Source organism: Polyodon spathula, chromosome 8 (genome assembly GCF_017654505.1).
Source record: "Polyodon spathula isolate WHYD16114869_AA chromosome 8, ASM1765450v1, whole genome shotgun sequence".
Lineage (NCBI taxonomy): Eukaryota > Metazoa > Chordata > Actinopteri > Acipenseriformes > Polyodontidae > Polyodon > Polyodon spathula.
The window spans coordinates 28,104,775-28,119,731 of NC_054541.1; positions in this window are offsets into that span (position 1 = coordinate 28,104,775).

Consider the following 14,957-nt stretch of genomic DNA (forward strand, 5'->3'; position numbering starts at 1 on the left):
CTTATTACTTTTTAAAATTATGATTTAACCACCTTTTATACTGTACATATGTTTATGTTAAAATATTAGGGTCACTGGTTCAAAATGATGCTACCAAAACCAAGACCCTTCCTCTGCCTACTGGCTGCGACATTGTTATGAACAGTTCCTCTTTCCCTGATACACTGAGTAATTCTCATCCTAATAGCTGTCCAGCTGCAAACTAACTAAACACAGGGTAAACTAAAATGTGCTAACTCCTGTATGTACTTGTTAAATAAACGTAACCAAAGAAATTAACATTTTTCTTTTTTTTTTTTTTTTGAGACAGATTGACTGGTTTGCAAGTTGATTGATTTCTAAGTGTTGTTCAATGGACTTTGAATTAGTTTTGTTTCAAATTATAGCAAACACCTATTTTGCATCAAATTTACAAAATAAATAAATAAAACATCTGTAGTGTTTTCATAGCCTTTAACTTAGAATAGGATACCAACTTAATATAAAAAATGTAAGGGAATTACAATTGTGTAGCGCAACAGATGAATGTGAAATACACAACATTCTGCTGTTCGAAAGCTTTGGTCTATGTTATTTTTAACTGTTTCATTCAATATAGTAGTTTTGTTTCGATTTATAAAACACCCCTGTTTTGTATCATGTTTAAAAAAAAATGTAAAAGTTAAAACAAGCTGCCGTTTTTGTAAAATCATTATTTAGAAAACGTTATAATATTAAAATGTATGTTGAGGGATTATAACTGTGTAGAAAGATAATACACATCATACTGCAGTCTGATCAGGCTACATTAAAAAAAAAAAGCTTTGGTCTATGCTATTTCTAACTCTATGATTCAATGGGCTTTTGATTTGAACCCATGCTTTGTACGTTTACAATGAAAGAAAGAAACCAAAACACAGTTGTTGTGGTTTTTGTAATGAAACGACAAACTTAACATAATTAAGAGTTGTAGTAAAATTTCAACCATGTACTTTATAGTGAAACTTCTGTAGATGTCTGGAGGCTTATGTTTATCCATAAAGAGCCCAAGTTTAGTTGGCTTTGCTTATATGGGAAGTATCCGATCTGATACAGGTCTGAATGGAGAGGATGTTACTGTGATGTAATCTTGTTTACTTAACTTGTGCATGCTGCAATTCTTTCTGTATTCATTGCCAAGCTCTTATTTTGAGTAAAATGAATCAAGCTATCTTTCATTGCCTATGGTTAACTAGTGGTTTAAAACAATGCTGGAGATGTGTGCAGACAGTGAATAGACCCATGCGACCAGATGTTCAAGTTTTTTTTTTTTTCTGACAATCAAAAGTGCTACAGTTCTCTAACAGCAATAAAATAAAAAAAATGCTAACAATACAGTTATCACTAAAACAAATAAAGGCATCAAGAAAATAATTAATCCAGCAAAATGGCAGTTTCTTTTTGGTACACTACTGTACAGCGTTATGTATGTTTTACAGAAATTGTGCATGTGTGTTAGTAATTCATTTCTTTAGGTTAGGCACAAAATATATATTTAATCAAAAGGTTGATTTATCATTGGCTAGCTTTCATATCTCCCATTTCTTTGCATATATTGTATTCAAGACAAATGGTGCTTTCATAACTGATAACCAGTAACATAAGCAACAATATGGAGTTTATGGTTACATTTATTTGTGCCACCCCTAGTTTTCAGGAGTGACCTTCCTGTAATATATTATAAACTACAATGCAGTATAATTAAGTTACAAAATGTTATTAAATACCACCTTGTTATAATGTTAAATATTTTCAATATGAAATATAACCAAATGTTTATATGACTTGCTAAAACTTTATTACCTGCATATGTTGAATATAGATACACAAAAAACACAAAACTCAGCTTAGGCTCAAAGCTTAAACCTAATTTACTTTTTATTGTGGAAGTGATTACTCTGTGGTTTCTTCCATTGAGATGACAGGCCTAAGCTAATGGAGTTGTAATGTAAGGTAATGTATTTCATGACAGTGCAATTAATTACAGAAAACTATTGTGAATCATTTTTGTTGGTTTCTACCATGTCACTAAACTGATTTAATAATTCCCAGTTGATGTATTTAAGCTATTTAATTATCCATTTATATAAAAGAAGAAAGAAAAAATGTATTTATGTGTTGTGTCTATTAAAATACTGTAATTTGTTTGGCATTTGTTATTTTACGTGGCGTGGTCCTGGCCCAGACAGGGACTTTGTTTATTATCAAGTATAATACATTTGTTAATAATTGTTATCTCTCAGTCTCCTGCTTTACCATCAGAAATAGTAAGGGTCATCACAATCTATTATTATTATTATTATTATTATTATTATTATGTTATATAGTTCCGGGGGCATTTTGTTACAATATTTGCCAGAAGCCCTGTCGACTATTGAGACCCAGCGTTTATTATATAACATCACTAACATCTTCAAATACTTGAAATGCAATCATGGAGAAGCCATTAATATACAAAAAAAAAAAAAAAAAAAAACATCGTTAAAAGGTTGTGTCAGTGGGTATTAATTAACAGTTTTATTTTCTAACACAACGCCACTGTATTGTACAACCCCAATGTTTAAAGCAAAAGTAAACAAGGATATGCAAAACGTTAGACAATGAACAAGCAGAAGAACGAATCTGCATTGAAAAACTGAATTGCATCTACCACTGTTAATACTAATAAAAACAATGAAATTCACTAAAAAGACCACATCCAGTGTAAAGCACATTGTATTATTATTCAAAAATCACCATTTACAAAAGACCTAGCGATTATTAGAAGTTTTACGATGACAGAAATAATAAATAAATAAATAAAATCATACTTGAGGAAAAGTAAAGGCATATAAAAAAAAACATTGTACAAACAGAAGTTAAACAGTTGGGAAGATACTTTTAAAAAAGTATCTTTTGAGAAGGCTTTTAAAAATATTCAAAGGCTCAGACTCCGTGATCACTTTTGGAAGAGCACAGAAAATGTGAGGAGACTTTTCATTGGATCCTTTAATTTAGTACACATACTATTTGCTTTAAATTCATTGGCTCTTATTTCATTTCTAAAGAATTGACTGGCCCAAATTTGTATATGTAATAAAAATAGTATATGTACTTAACAAAATAGACTGCATAGTGTAATGTTTACATATAGACTGCCCCTGTTTTCATTTCACCACCATGCAAGCCCTGCACGCATACACCATTATGCAACCCCTGCACGCATACACCACCATGCAACAACTGCACACCCACACCACCATGCAACCCCTGCACACACAAACCGCCATGCAACCACTGCGCACACACACACCTCCATACAACCCCTGCGCGCGCGCACACACACACACACACACACACCATGCAACCCCTGCATGCATACACCACCATGCAACAACTGCACACCCAAACCGCCATGCAACCACTGCGCACACACACACCTCCATACAACCCCTGCGCACACACACACACACACACACACCATGCAACCCCTGCATGCATACACCACAATGCAACCATGTATTGGTAAAATAGGCTATAGATAATGTTTAAACATTTGGACTATGCAAATATAATGGCTTAATTCCAATTCAGGCACTTACAATCTGTCCTTCCTAAATTTTCTCCTGTAGTTCAATTGGCTAAGCAATTCCTCACTTCTCCCACTTTAACTGCTGTGTCAGTGTGCTGGCAAAGGAAATAGCTGCCGCATGTAAAGAGCGTTGGTATCATATGAGATGACAGGTGCTATATAAATCCAAGGTATAAATAAAGAGCTTTTCAAAACTAGGGGTACTGTAATTGTGGGAGTTAAAAGTGTTTGAAGACCCTAGGTCAATCACCCTCAATTGGGTGACAAAGGGCAATGTGTCTGGTATGGTAAAGGGGGTTCTAAACCACCCAGGGTCTTGAAATGTGGTCCGCTGGCAGCATAAGCAGCTCTCTAATTGCTCCTGGAGTTTCAGAACCCTCCATTTGTGTGAAAAAACTGACACTCCATTACTTATCAGTGCCCACTTTGGGAACAGCAAGTTTCTTGTTGTTTTTTTCATTTATTTTATTTTTATTTAGCACATTCTTATCTCAAACTCAGCTATGGGTAAATACAAAATATAAGACAGGTTGTTTATAATTAGGCTTGCTACTCTCTACCTGCCTTTAAAGCTGTAATTAACATTGCTAAACCAACTCAATTTCTTCATTACATCACGGATATCTGACAATGATGAAATGACCTGAAACATGTTTCTAGCTATACATTCTTTGAACAAAATTGATGGATTTACACTCACTGTAAGGAAGATGTAGTTACAACATACACACCGATTGTTTTATAAAATAAATACATTCTACCTGGAGAAGCACATAACAAATTAGCAAGAAACAATAGGGGGATTCATTAAGTGTTTGAATTAAAAAGGATGCAATATAAATCTGGTGATATGGAGCAATGAATCTGCTAGCAGGGGTCTCCAATCCTGGTCATGCAGAGCTGGTGTCCCTTCTAGTTTTTGTTCTAACTGTACCTGAAATTACTTAATTAAGCAACAAATGCACGCTAAGAGGCTGAAAATTGTGACCACCTGTAGTACATACAGATAATGAATCCAGAAGCACAAGTGTCTGGCTCTTTTGGTTCCCACGGTGCAGCTTGTCCTAGACAGGTGAAAATGCAGTTTTGTGATATACTTGTAAAGAGCAGGGATTTTTAAAAATGTTTTTCAGCAACAGAAAGGGGTAAGAACTCCATTAAAATGGATATGGTATCAGACAGGTAGTCTCTAACTGGTCCCAGTGTTTTGGAATGATTCCTGCAAAGACTGATTTATAAAATAAAAAAAGATTTGCAAACAGCACTTTGCATTATATGCACAAACGGACATGTACAACATGGTGTCAAACAAGCAGTGTATGGACTAGAAGGCTGAAAATTGCTATAGAGCACCTGTTGTACATGCAGAGAATGACTCCAGAAGCACCTGTGATTAGACTCACAAATCACACTATCACACTACTTTTTGCTTAAAACCATCACTTGTAGTACATATTTATGGAAAAGGAACACCTAGAACCACCACTCAAATGGTTCTAAACTCAGGGGACCAGCCTGAATGTAAAATGCCCAGTTTCTTAGCAATTCTTTGCAAAAATATATTTCTGGGTGTTCAGCCTCATTCATGTCTATGGCAGGGTTGAAAAACACATTTTCAGACATATCTCGCAAACTCGAGTTTCTGCAAGACACCAAAAAGGCGGCCTTTCTTCCTTGATCTATTCATGACATTCCTTAAGGACTGGAGCTGCAACTACAGCTGCTCAGCTTGATCAGTGGTCTTCAGAGGCTTATGAGATTTTGATAAGGAACAATATTAAAGACATTCTTGTTGCCCAACAACATACAGAACCAATATCCTAAAGAACGATTTTATTCCAAGATCAACCCTACCATATCCTTTGCATATATTGAAGGAAAAACAAAAACAACTGCATTCTGCTTATTAAGCCACCTATTATGTATAATTATGCAATTTGTTTAGGCCTAGAGGGGAGGCAGCTGAAGGTCTAGGGCCCCCCAGAGATTTTTTCCTTTTTAGTTTTTTTTTTTCTTTCCTCCTTTGCCTTCATTCACGCAAAAGTAGACACCACATTATGTGATATAATTTTTTTTGGGGGGGGGGGGTTAATTATTTTTCATATTTCTCAATCAGCAAAATGTGTGAGGTGGTGTATGTGGGCATAATTATATATGTTTATATTTTTTGGTTTTGGTTTTTGGTTTTTCAGTTTGGTTTTGGTTTTTGTTCACCAGGATGAACACAGTGCACTTAAACCTGTATTGGTGATTGTCTTTATTTAGTATTCAGTGCCATTCATTTGTTTACATACTGACGAAATACCTAAATGGAGGAAAAACATGTACACTCAACAAGTCTCTAATGCAAGAAATATTTCATGGCAAATTTTCGGATAAATTCAATGCGATGGACGTCCTGTTTTCATGTAGCCTTTGAGAATCCATAAAATACACCTAAATCCCAGCATCAGAGAACTAGATAGGGACACTTTTCCAAGGTCTGTGCAAATGGAGTACTTGAGAGGAGGGAACAGTCATATTGATTGATTGAATTACATTAATATGTACTGTGGTAACATGGTTAGTGAGGGGTGGTAATAGACAACTATTACCACCCTGCACAAAATTAATAAACAAAACAACACCTAACTTCTCTTGAAGCAACAACAACTCGAAGCTAACAACAGGATAGCTAAACTGTTTTCCTGTAAGAAAACACTTCCAAAATTGTAATTCACTCTTAAAACCAGTTTTTCCAATTTAAGCACTACAGATTTTCTCTTCCCCCCTCACACACACCAAGTACATTCAGGTGTAGGCTGAATGCCTTCCAGCGCTAAAGGTTTCTGGGAAATGTAGTTTTTCCAGCAAATCGCTGTAGTCACATTTTATGCTGGGAAGAATGTTTTAGCTATTCTGAGGCTGACATATTTACCCTGCTTGACCTCACCACAGTACACATACTACTTCCTTAACTGAAGCGGCATGTTCTGTGGTGGTTAGTTTAAAATATCTTGTTGAAAACAAACTTCTAACGAAGGGACACTAAAGCTCATGGAATGTTATTCTTTGATCATGCAGTCTTTAGTTACTCCCAGGGTTTTCTGATTGTTGTGAAGTGTGTTCAATCCATGGTGGCATTCAGTGTAGGCGATATAGGAAAATGTTGGATTTCTTTCTTTTACATGACTATTTTAAAATGATAAAGAATGTAGATATTTAGATATTTAGATATTTAGTGCATTTCAATGACATGGCTTGACGTTTGATTTATGCTACTGTAAAAGCCAGACTCGTGCAGTTGCTTTACCTTGTGTGCAGAAATTATGAGAATATTTCTGAAGATTTCTAGTGAGGATTGTGGGGTGAAAAAAAGTACATAGCATGATCAGGAATAGGAGGGAAAAAATGAATTTAAATCAGAGATCAAAAAATGTGCAAAATCGCATGTTTGCAAACCTGTTTAAAATATCTTGTTAGGAAAGAAAAGAACACTATATGAAAGAACAAGCAAAGCTCAAATACTGTAGAAGCAGCAACACATCTAGAATAGAAAATGAAAAGATTAGTGTTAATACATATATTAGAAGTTAATAAATACATTTTAAAAACATTCAAGGAATTATTTTTGAAGGAAGTCAATTCTTGTTTCCTTCTCAAGGACATTCTATCATAGTGCCATAATTATTTGGCATATTAATAACATTAACAGTGTTTGTGATGTCTCCCTTTTCAGCTCAGTTTGCTATTTACTGTACAATTGAATGATTCCATTGTATTCAAGTCATTGTTCAAATCTACTAATTTTAAATTGGATTAGGTTTTTTTATGGCTTGGTTTTTTATTACTTTTGTATTCAAAAGCTTTAAAATTTCATTTACTCGTTTATTTTTGCAACTTAACCTTGATCCTGTTTTTTCTCAGTTTTATTTTATTGTCACTATGACTACTATTTTATGACTTTTACAGCAACTATGCCCACTACTGTTTTAAATGCCTTAAGTTGTATTTGCGCAGACCGGTCTACCAAATTGAGAAATGTCTTATTGTAGGCCAATGTATTGACATATAAGTTCATTGAAAACAATAAACAAAGACAAAGTATTCTTTACGAAGTCATAGGTTTTGTGCAGAGCTGTTTTGATAACTGCAATATACAAGACATCATTTAAATTTCAAACTTCCCTACTCCCAGTGGAATTTTGTTGTGTACAGTTTAGGCATGGAGGGTAGTTCAACTGACATTAAACCCCAAGTGGGTTTCCTTAGAGAACAGCAGGCTAGTTTTTATTTTCTTTAGTGTCTTTATATTAAATAAGATACATGAAACGTCATTTTTTTTGTAAGCAGGGCTCATGTGTAACAACTATTTTTATTTAATTTTTTATTTAACCTTAATCTTTCTTAGGAAATGTTCAAGAAGGCAGCACACCTAACAAAATAATCTAAAATGGGTACAAACAAGTGCATCGTTACTTGAAGCTGTAGGATGTGTACCAATGCAGAAGCTGTTGAACAAACTTTAACACCAGCAGCTAGGCACCAGCCATCACAACCATCTAAAATTGGTCAGATTTTTCCATATTTCCAATTGAATGTTGTCTGCACCAGTCATTAAAAGAGAAACCATTCCATTGTCTTTATGTAGACCATTCCTAAACCATGCAGTGGATATTATGGTCTAGGTATAGTCTCTTTCCATTCAACCAAAAAATCACTTCTTGTTTTGTAGATTTCCCATACCCAGAGGCCAATATTGATCAGCTGTCAGCCCCCCAGTCGATAACAAATTAAAACAAGTTTTTGTCTTGCTTTTCCAGTTTTTCTTACAAATCTTTTTCTTTAGAGGCAGCTCATAGATCATCATCATTGTTTTTTTTTTGTTTTTGTTTTTTTTTTCACAACCTTTAATTTGCATTTATCTTCATTTATATAGATTATCATCCTGGAGGGTCAATCTCATTGGAGCCCGTACAAGCTCTTAGAGGTGACCCTTCTTTTCAAAAGCTGTTTATATCTATTGTAAATGCACAGCTTCTTAAACAGCAGTTACACAACAAGAGTGAGAATATGTTCGCTTTTTTGTGGTATTTTTCCTCTACTCACACATATTTTGATGTCCTTTTCTATCAGTGACATCTCACGTACATTGTTCCCACTGCTCCTACACTGTCTGCCTTCGTGATACTGTGCTTGGCTGTGCTGTTTTACCTCTGTGATTTCAAACAGCTCATTTTAAGGTCTCCTCATTAAAACAGAATGCAACATCAGGTTTGAAATCTCCCTGATTTTTAAACTAGAAGTTTGACAAATGTCCACCCTAAGTTTAAACAATATATATATATTTTTTTTATTCATTTTGTCATACTGTCAAGCAAATTGTTTTATGCAAGTATCCTGTCAGTTTCTGAGATTCCCCCTCAGCACCTCTGGGCTAGACACAGAACCAACAACTTAAGAAGTTACTCCTCTACATCATCATCACCGAATATTTACCTAGTGCGTATTTCAACTGGCATGCTCCCTCCCATCCATAGCAGATGTAAACATATAAAAGGCAAGATATTATTGTACTTTAGGCTGTACTGTAAAGTAAGATTGTGGTTTCATGTACTATATATTCATGTAATTGGCAGTATTCATTTGAGATGTAGACATAAAACAACAGTGACATAACATCCTCACCTTGATGGCCTACTGTTGCTACTTGCCAAGTGTCATTGAGCTATAATGTAATGCATTGCAAGATACACTAGACAAACTGGCACTGAATGGTTTTTTTTTTTTTTTTTTTTTAATAATTTTGAAATGTGTATGCTTTACATTAACTGGAAATGGCAGCTGGTTATAGTTTTACTGATTTATTTTCCCGACAATCAACAGCCATCTCATTTTCTGTTGATCAATTGTCAGGATGCATAAAACAGATACCTTTGCAATAGCCTTTTGAAGTAACGGATAAGCTTTGCTTAGTACACACAACAGCATAACTGCTGTTCCATCATCATGCATTGTACCACTGGACAATATACAACATCCAGGTATTGGGATTTTGGGAAGGACAGGGTATCTGCACTGTAACACAATAATTAAGCAATGTGCTGTACTGTTTCTATGCATACTTCCAAACTGCCTCAGTCATTCTAACATGCATGACAGTACTAATTATACAGTATTTATCACCTGTTCTGACCTAACAAGTTAGTCTAGCAACACAGTAAAAAAAAGCATTTAACAATATAAATATAAGTTGTGAGGGTGACAGGATATTCTATGCTTTAATTATTATTTTTTCTGCTCTTGTAGAAATGAGAACCAAGCTCTCAAGAGGCATTCTTTGTGCATTGAGTTGTTTTGTAGTTCTGAGGGGTTTAATCTAGTAGTTAATGCACGTCACGTTGTACTATTGCAGAGGAGACATGCGATGGAACATACTTAGTCACAGTATAAAACAGTTCAATTGCAATGTTATATTTGAAAGTTGTAACTCTGTAAGTTTGTTACATATACAGGCTCGCTGGTGCTAGGGGTGCTGGGGGTGCGGCAGCACACCCTGGCTTTGCATGGCTTCCATCATATACAGGGGTTACAGTTTTGTTCAATGGCTTTCAGCACCCGTACTTTAAAAATTGTTCCAGTGCCACTGTACATATATGTACATAAATACAAAAAAAATGAATAAACAATGCAAGAACAAAAACAAAGAAAATATAAATAAATATATAATAATGTTATTTTAGTGTATTATTACCTAAAATGTTTAAGACTTATTTATTATTAAAGGATAAGGTAAATTTTTTTTGGATTAAAAAAATAAAAATAAAACAAGAAATTTGACATAGGCCTAGATCTTTTTTTTCCTTTACTAAGTGTATTCATGTTTTTACAAACGCTCTGGTTACAGAGAGAGAGAATATAGAATAGCATATGTGAATTCTAATTATGCTATAAAACAACTAAATGGCCTTTAAAATATCATTTTTATTTTTCCTTCCCATATTTTTATAATTTAGATGTTTCTTAAATTCTGTTTCAATGCCTTTCACTGAATGCGATAGAAAATCTCCTTCTGTTTAATTTTCCAATTCCCTGGAATATTGCCAGTAAGTAGTACAGTATGTTTACGTTCCTTCTGTTAGAAAGCATGTCACAAAACATAGGATCATACAGAAAGGCAATTAAGCTTAGAAGTAGTTTGGCAACCCTCACAATTAATCAGAATAAAGTTGCCATGTACGCTACTTTTTCCGTAATATGAAGCACTAGCTGAAGTACCCAGCGTTGCCTGGGGAAATTCAGTATTTCAATATTTCATGCATGACAAATTGGGGAGTGGTAGCCTTATGGTTTCCTATAAGTTACCGATCATGGGTGTCGCATAAAGCACTCAGACCCCTTTCTCTTTTTTTAACAATTTTCTTTTTTTTTTTTGACATTTTTTAAAATGTTTGCTCTTTTTATTTTTTATTTGTTTGGCTTTATGGGTTTCTTTAATTTGAGATACATGGCTACTGTAGTGATCCAGCAATGGGGTTACTAAATAAAGTACCCAGGGGGTCAAAATTTTGAATCCAAACATAGCCCTCAAACTTCCCCTGGAAGAAAGAGGAGACCATGCAAAGTTTGGTTGCACTGGCTTCTGCGGGGTCCGAATGCATAAAGGAACAGACAGACAGACAAACTTTCTTTTTTTTATATATTAAGATACCTCATGTGATTGGCAACTGAGGTATAGTTAGTTAACTGCTGACATCTGGTGGTCAGTATTACGTTGAAAAATACTCCATATGGATAGCTAGGGTTTATACCCAGTAAGTCCAGCAACAAGATGTAGAACTAGCCACCAAAACTCCCTTATTTGACAATATATGCAGTTTACTATGTTTTATTATATGTATACCATATATTTACCATGGTTATGACTTTAAAATGAAACATGCACAAGCTTATAAAATAAGATATGAAATACTTTGATGTGTTCAGCTTCCTGTTGCCCTATGAAATTACTGTCCCATCTAGCTAGATTAGTTTAACAATGCCTTCAACCTCACCCCATCCCAAGCATTGCTCTCCTCTGCTTTTCATCTGGATATGAGCAAATAATAGAACTCACAACAGCTTGCATCCTGTAGACAACTCAATTCTGCGTGCCGTCTTGGCTAAGGCTGGTATTAAAACATGCAAGGTGCTACACAAAGGGGATTTCCCTGCTTTTCTAATGCAGTGTTTTGTAGAGGGTGTGTCATTTTAACGTGGAATAAAAACACATTCATTCAAGTGTAGTAGAACTCACATTAGATTTCAAAGTTGCTCTTATACAATGAGCTCGAAGATTTAAAAAAAAAAACAATAATAAAACACAGTTTTCTGGTCCCATGCAATTCCAGGTTTGATATGTTTTACTATGCACTACTGGATGCTGTAGTGCTAAGTTTTACAAATGCACCATTGTTAAATGACTGTGCTTTTACAGTCTGAAGGTTTAATATGAAAAATATTTCATACAAACATTCAGCTTGATATTAATTATTAGTGTTTGTAGATATCTTTTGTAATTTATGTTATTTTGAATATTGGAACGTGTCAACTGAAAGGAGTGCGTGATGTTAATATATGCAATTCAAATGGCTTATTTTATTAAATAATTTTAATTAATCTCCCAATAATTGTTTTCATGAACCTTCATGAAGAACAGAAAGAATGTCTTTAATTAAGAGACATTGGCTTCTGTTTAAGTTTGTATTTATTTATTTATTTTATTTAATTAGTTATTTTTGGTTTTTGAACAACTGACTCTGGACCTAATGTCAGAAAAACTCCTTCTGTTCATCTTGATAGACCATGTGTGTGTGTGCGTGCGTGCATGCGTGTGTGTGTGTGTGTGTTGGGGGCATGGGGGAGTGTATGGGTTTTATTGGTCCAGCCCAAGCTTCCTGCACCCACTATATAAAAATTCCAGCTTTTATGTAAAATCTCTTTACAGCTGCAATTGGTATAGTATTAACTTGTTTTGTGTTAAAAACTGTAATGGAGAGTATGGCAGATGTAAAAGAAGCATGGGGATAAAAACATTTTTAATAATGCAAACTTAATTTACTTTCGTCAGTAAGAGAAAGTTCACAGTATTTAATATGTGGTATTGGTTTTCCTCTTCCTAATTAAAAAACATGTGCTGAAAAAGGATGTTACAAATGGATCCCAACACATGGTTTTCTTTTAAGAAACTACAACATATAAAAAAAAAGATTATTGTCCTGTGTTATGACCTTTCATAAACTTGTAAAACTTTTTCACTATGGTTTGCATGGTATAGTCAAAAGGTCACAAATCCAAAATTTTCATATCCAAATAAAAAGAAATGTAATTCAGTACAGGGTTCAAAGTTGGTCTTTTGCTTTGTAAAGTTTCTGTCAGAAACAAGAACATTATGTCCTTTACATACATTCCCAACTACAGTAAAAGAAAAAAAATGCATCTATTCCAAAATGTACAGTAAATGTACAGGAAATCTGTCAAGTAACCAGATGTGATAGTGTAAATAGTGTTACTGTCAGAAACAAGAACATTATGTCCTTTACATACATTCCCAACTACAGTAAAAGAAAAAAAAACAGAGCAATCAAAATCATGAAAAAGTAGACCACAATGAAACTACGGCTATGGCAAAGTTTTGCATCACCCAAGAATGATCTGATTTTGCTTTATAAAGTTGAATGAAACCTGGCAAATAATGTTACGTTAACATATTAAATTACATACCATTTTGTAGTTTTTCATATACTTACAAAAACCTCACAAAAAAATTGTTAATTTCAAAATGTAACATGAAAACATACAATTTCCAAAAAGACGTCACATATCTTAACTTGTGTTACTCGATTAGAAGTGATCAAAAGGTGACAATTAGATGTGGCAACAGGACAAAAGATATTTTTATATAGATTTTGTAATGGGGAAGAGCCTTACCTCTTCAGAAACATGCTCAGCCATCATTGCACTTCATAAAGAAGGTTTTAGCAGCCATCAGATATCCAACAGAGGTTATGCCAGCCAAAGCACAGTATCTAGGATCATCCAGAAATATAAGACTACTGGAGGCTGTAAATCTACCCCCAGGTCTGGGTGTCCAAAAGTCAGCACTGCTTGCCAGAATCAGCACCTATGCCATTCAAGTTTAAGAGACAGGATGGCTAGTAATGTCCACTTACTGAGGCAAAGGGAAAGCGTCTCTTGGAGAATGGCCTGGTATCAGGGAGGACTGCCAATAAGCCTCTTTTAGCAAGAAAAACACCAGAGATCACCTAAACTTTTATCACACATACAAAGACTGGACCAAAGATGACTGGGCCAAAGTAATGTTCTCTCACAAGTTCCCCTTCAGCTGTTTTGGAAATCGAGATAGATTAAGAGTTTGAAGGTGCAAAGGAGAAAGATGCAAGTCAGAGTGTACCGTCCCAACGACGGAGCATACGGAAACCGTCCATTGCTGGATGCTTTTCTGCCAAAGGTACGGGTTTTACCCAGGGGGACTGTGGCAGAGCAAAGCTCTGCCCTTTTTAAATTGGCAGGGATGGGGTTAATTTCCCCTACCTGCCTGGGTTTATTATATTCAGGTGACTGGAGTTGATTAGTTGATTAGGTTAATTAACGATCAATCAGCGCCCAGCCACCTGACATAAAAGGAGGCCTCTGCTTCTCATTTGGGAGGAGGGAGCTGAGGAAGCAGGTTGGTGTTTTGTTGGTTGTGATTTTCAATTTTCTAAATCCAGTGAAGGCATTTCCCAGCCTGGAAACCTTTATTTTGTACATTTTGCTTTTTGTCTTTGTTTTTATGTTTCAATCCCTTTGTTTTGGCCCTTGTGCCTTTTTATTTTTGTATCTATTTATAATAAAAGTATATATTTTTTGAACTGCAGTCTGTCTCTGGGCCTCTATCCACTCACCAGCCTGCCACAGGGACATATATCAACAAGGACTGTTACCTGAAAACGCTACAAGACCACCTCCTCCCTATGGCTCGGAACCATTTTCCCAACTGTGATTTCTACTTCCAAGATAACGAAGCCCCTTGCTATCGAGCCAAACAAATAAAGAAATGGTTACAAGACAACAGCATCACACCACTTCAATCTTGGCCTGGAAATTCTTATTAAGAATGTTTGGGGCCTGATAGGACAGGAAATCAGGAACATTGAACCATGGAACCAAAACCAACTGGAATCAAGTTGTAACGGAATCAAGTTGTATTGCTCAGATACACCCTCCTTTTTTTTGGCTTCTCTCGACTCTTATCGGTCTCACTCGGCCAATTGAAAGGTTTTCTCTGCTTTTTCCGGAGAGAAAAAACGACCTGCGCTTTACATCTTTTTGATGTCGGACAGGGTCC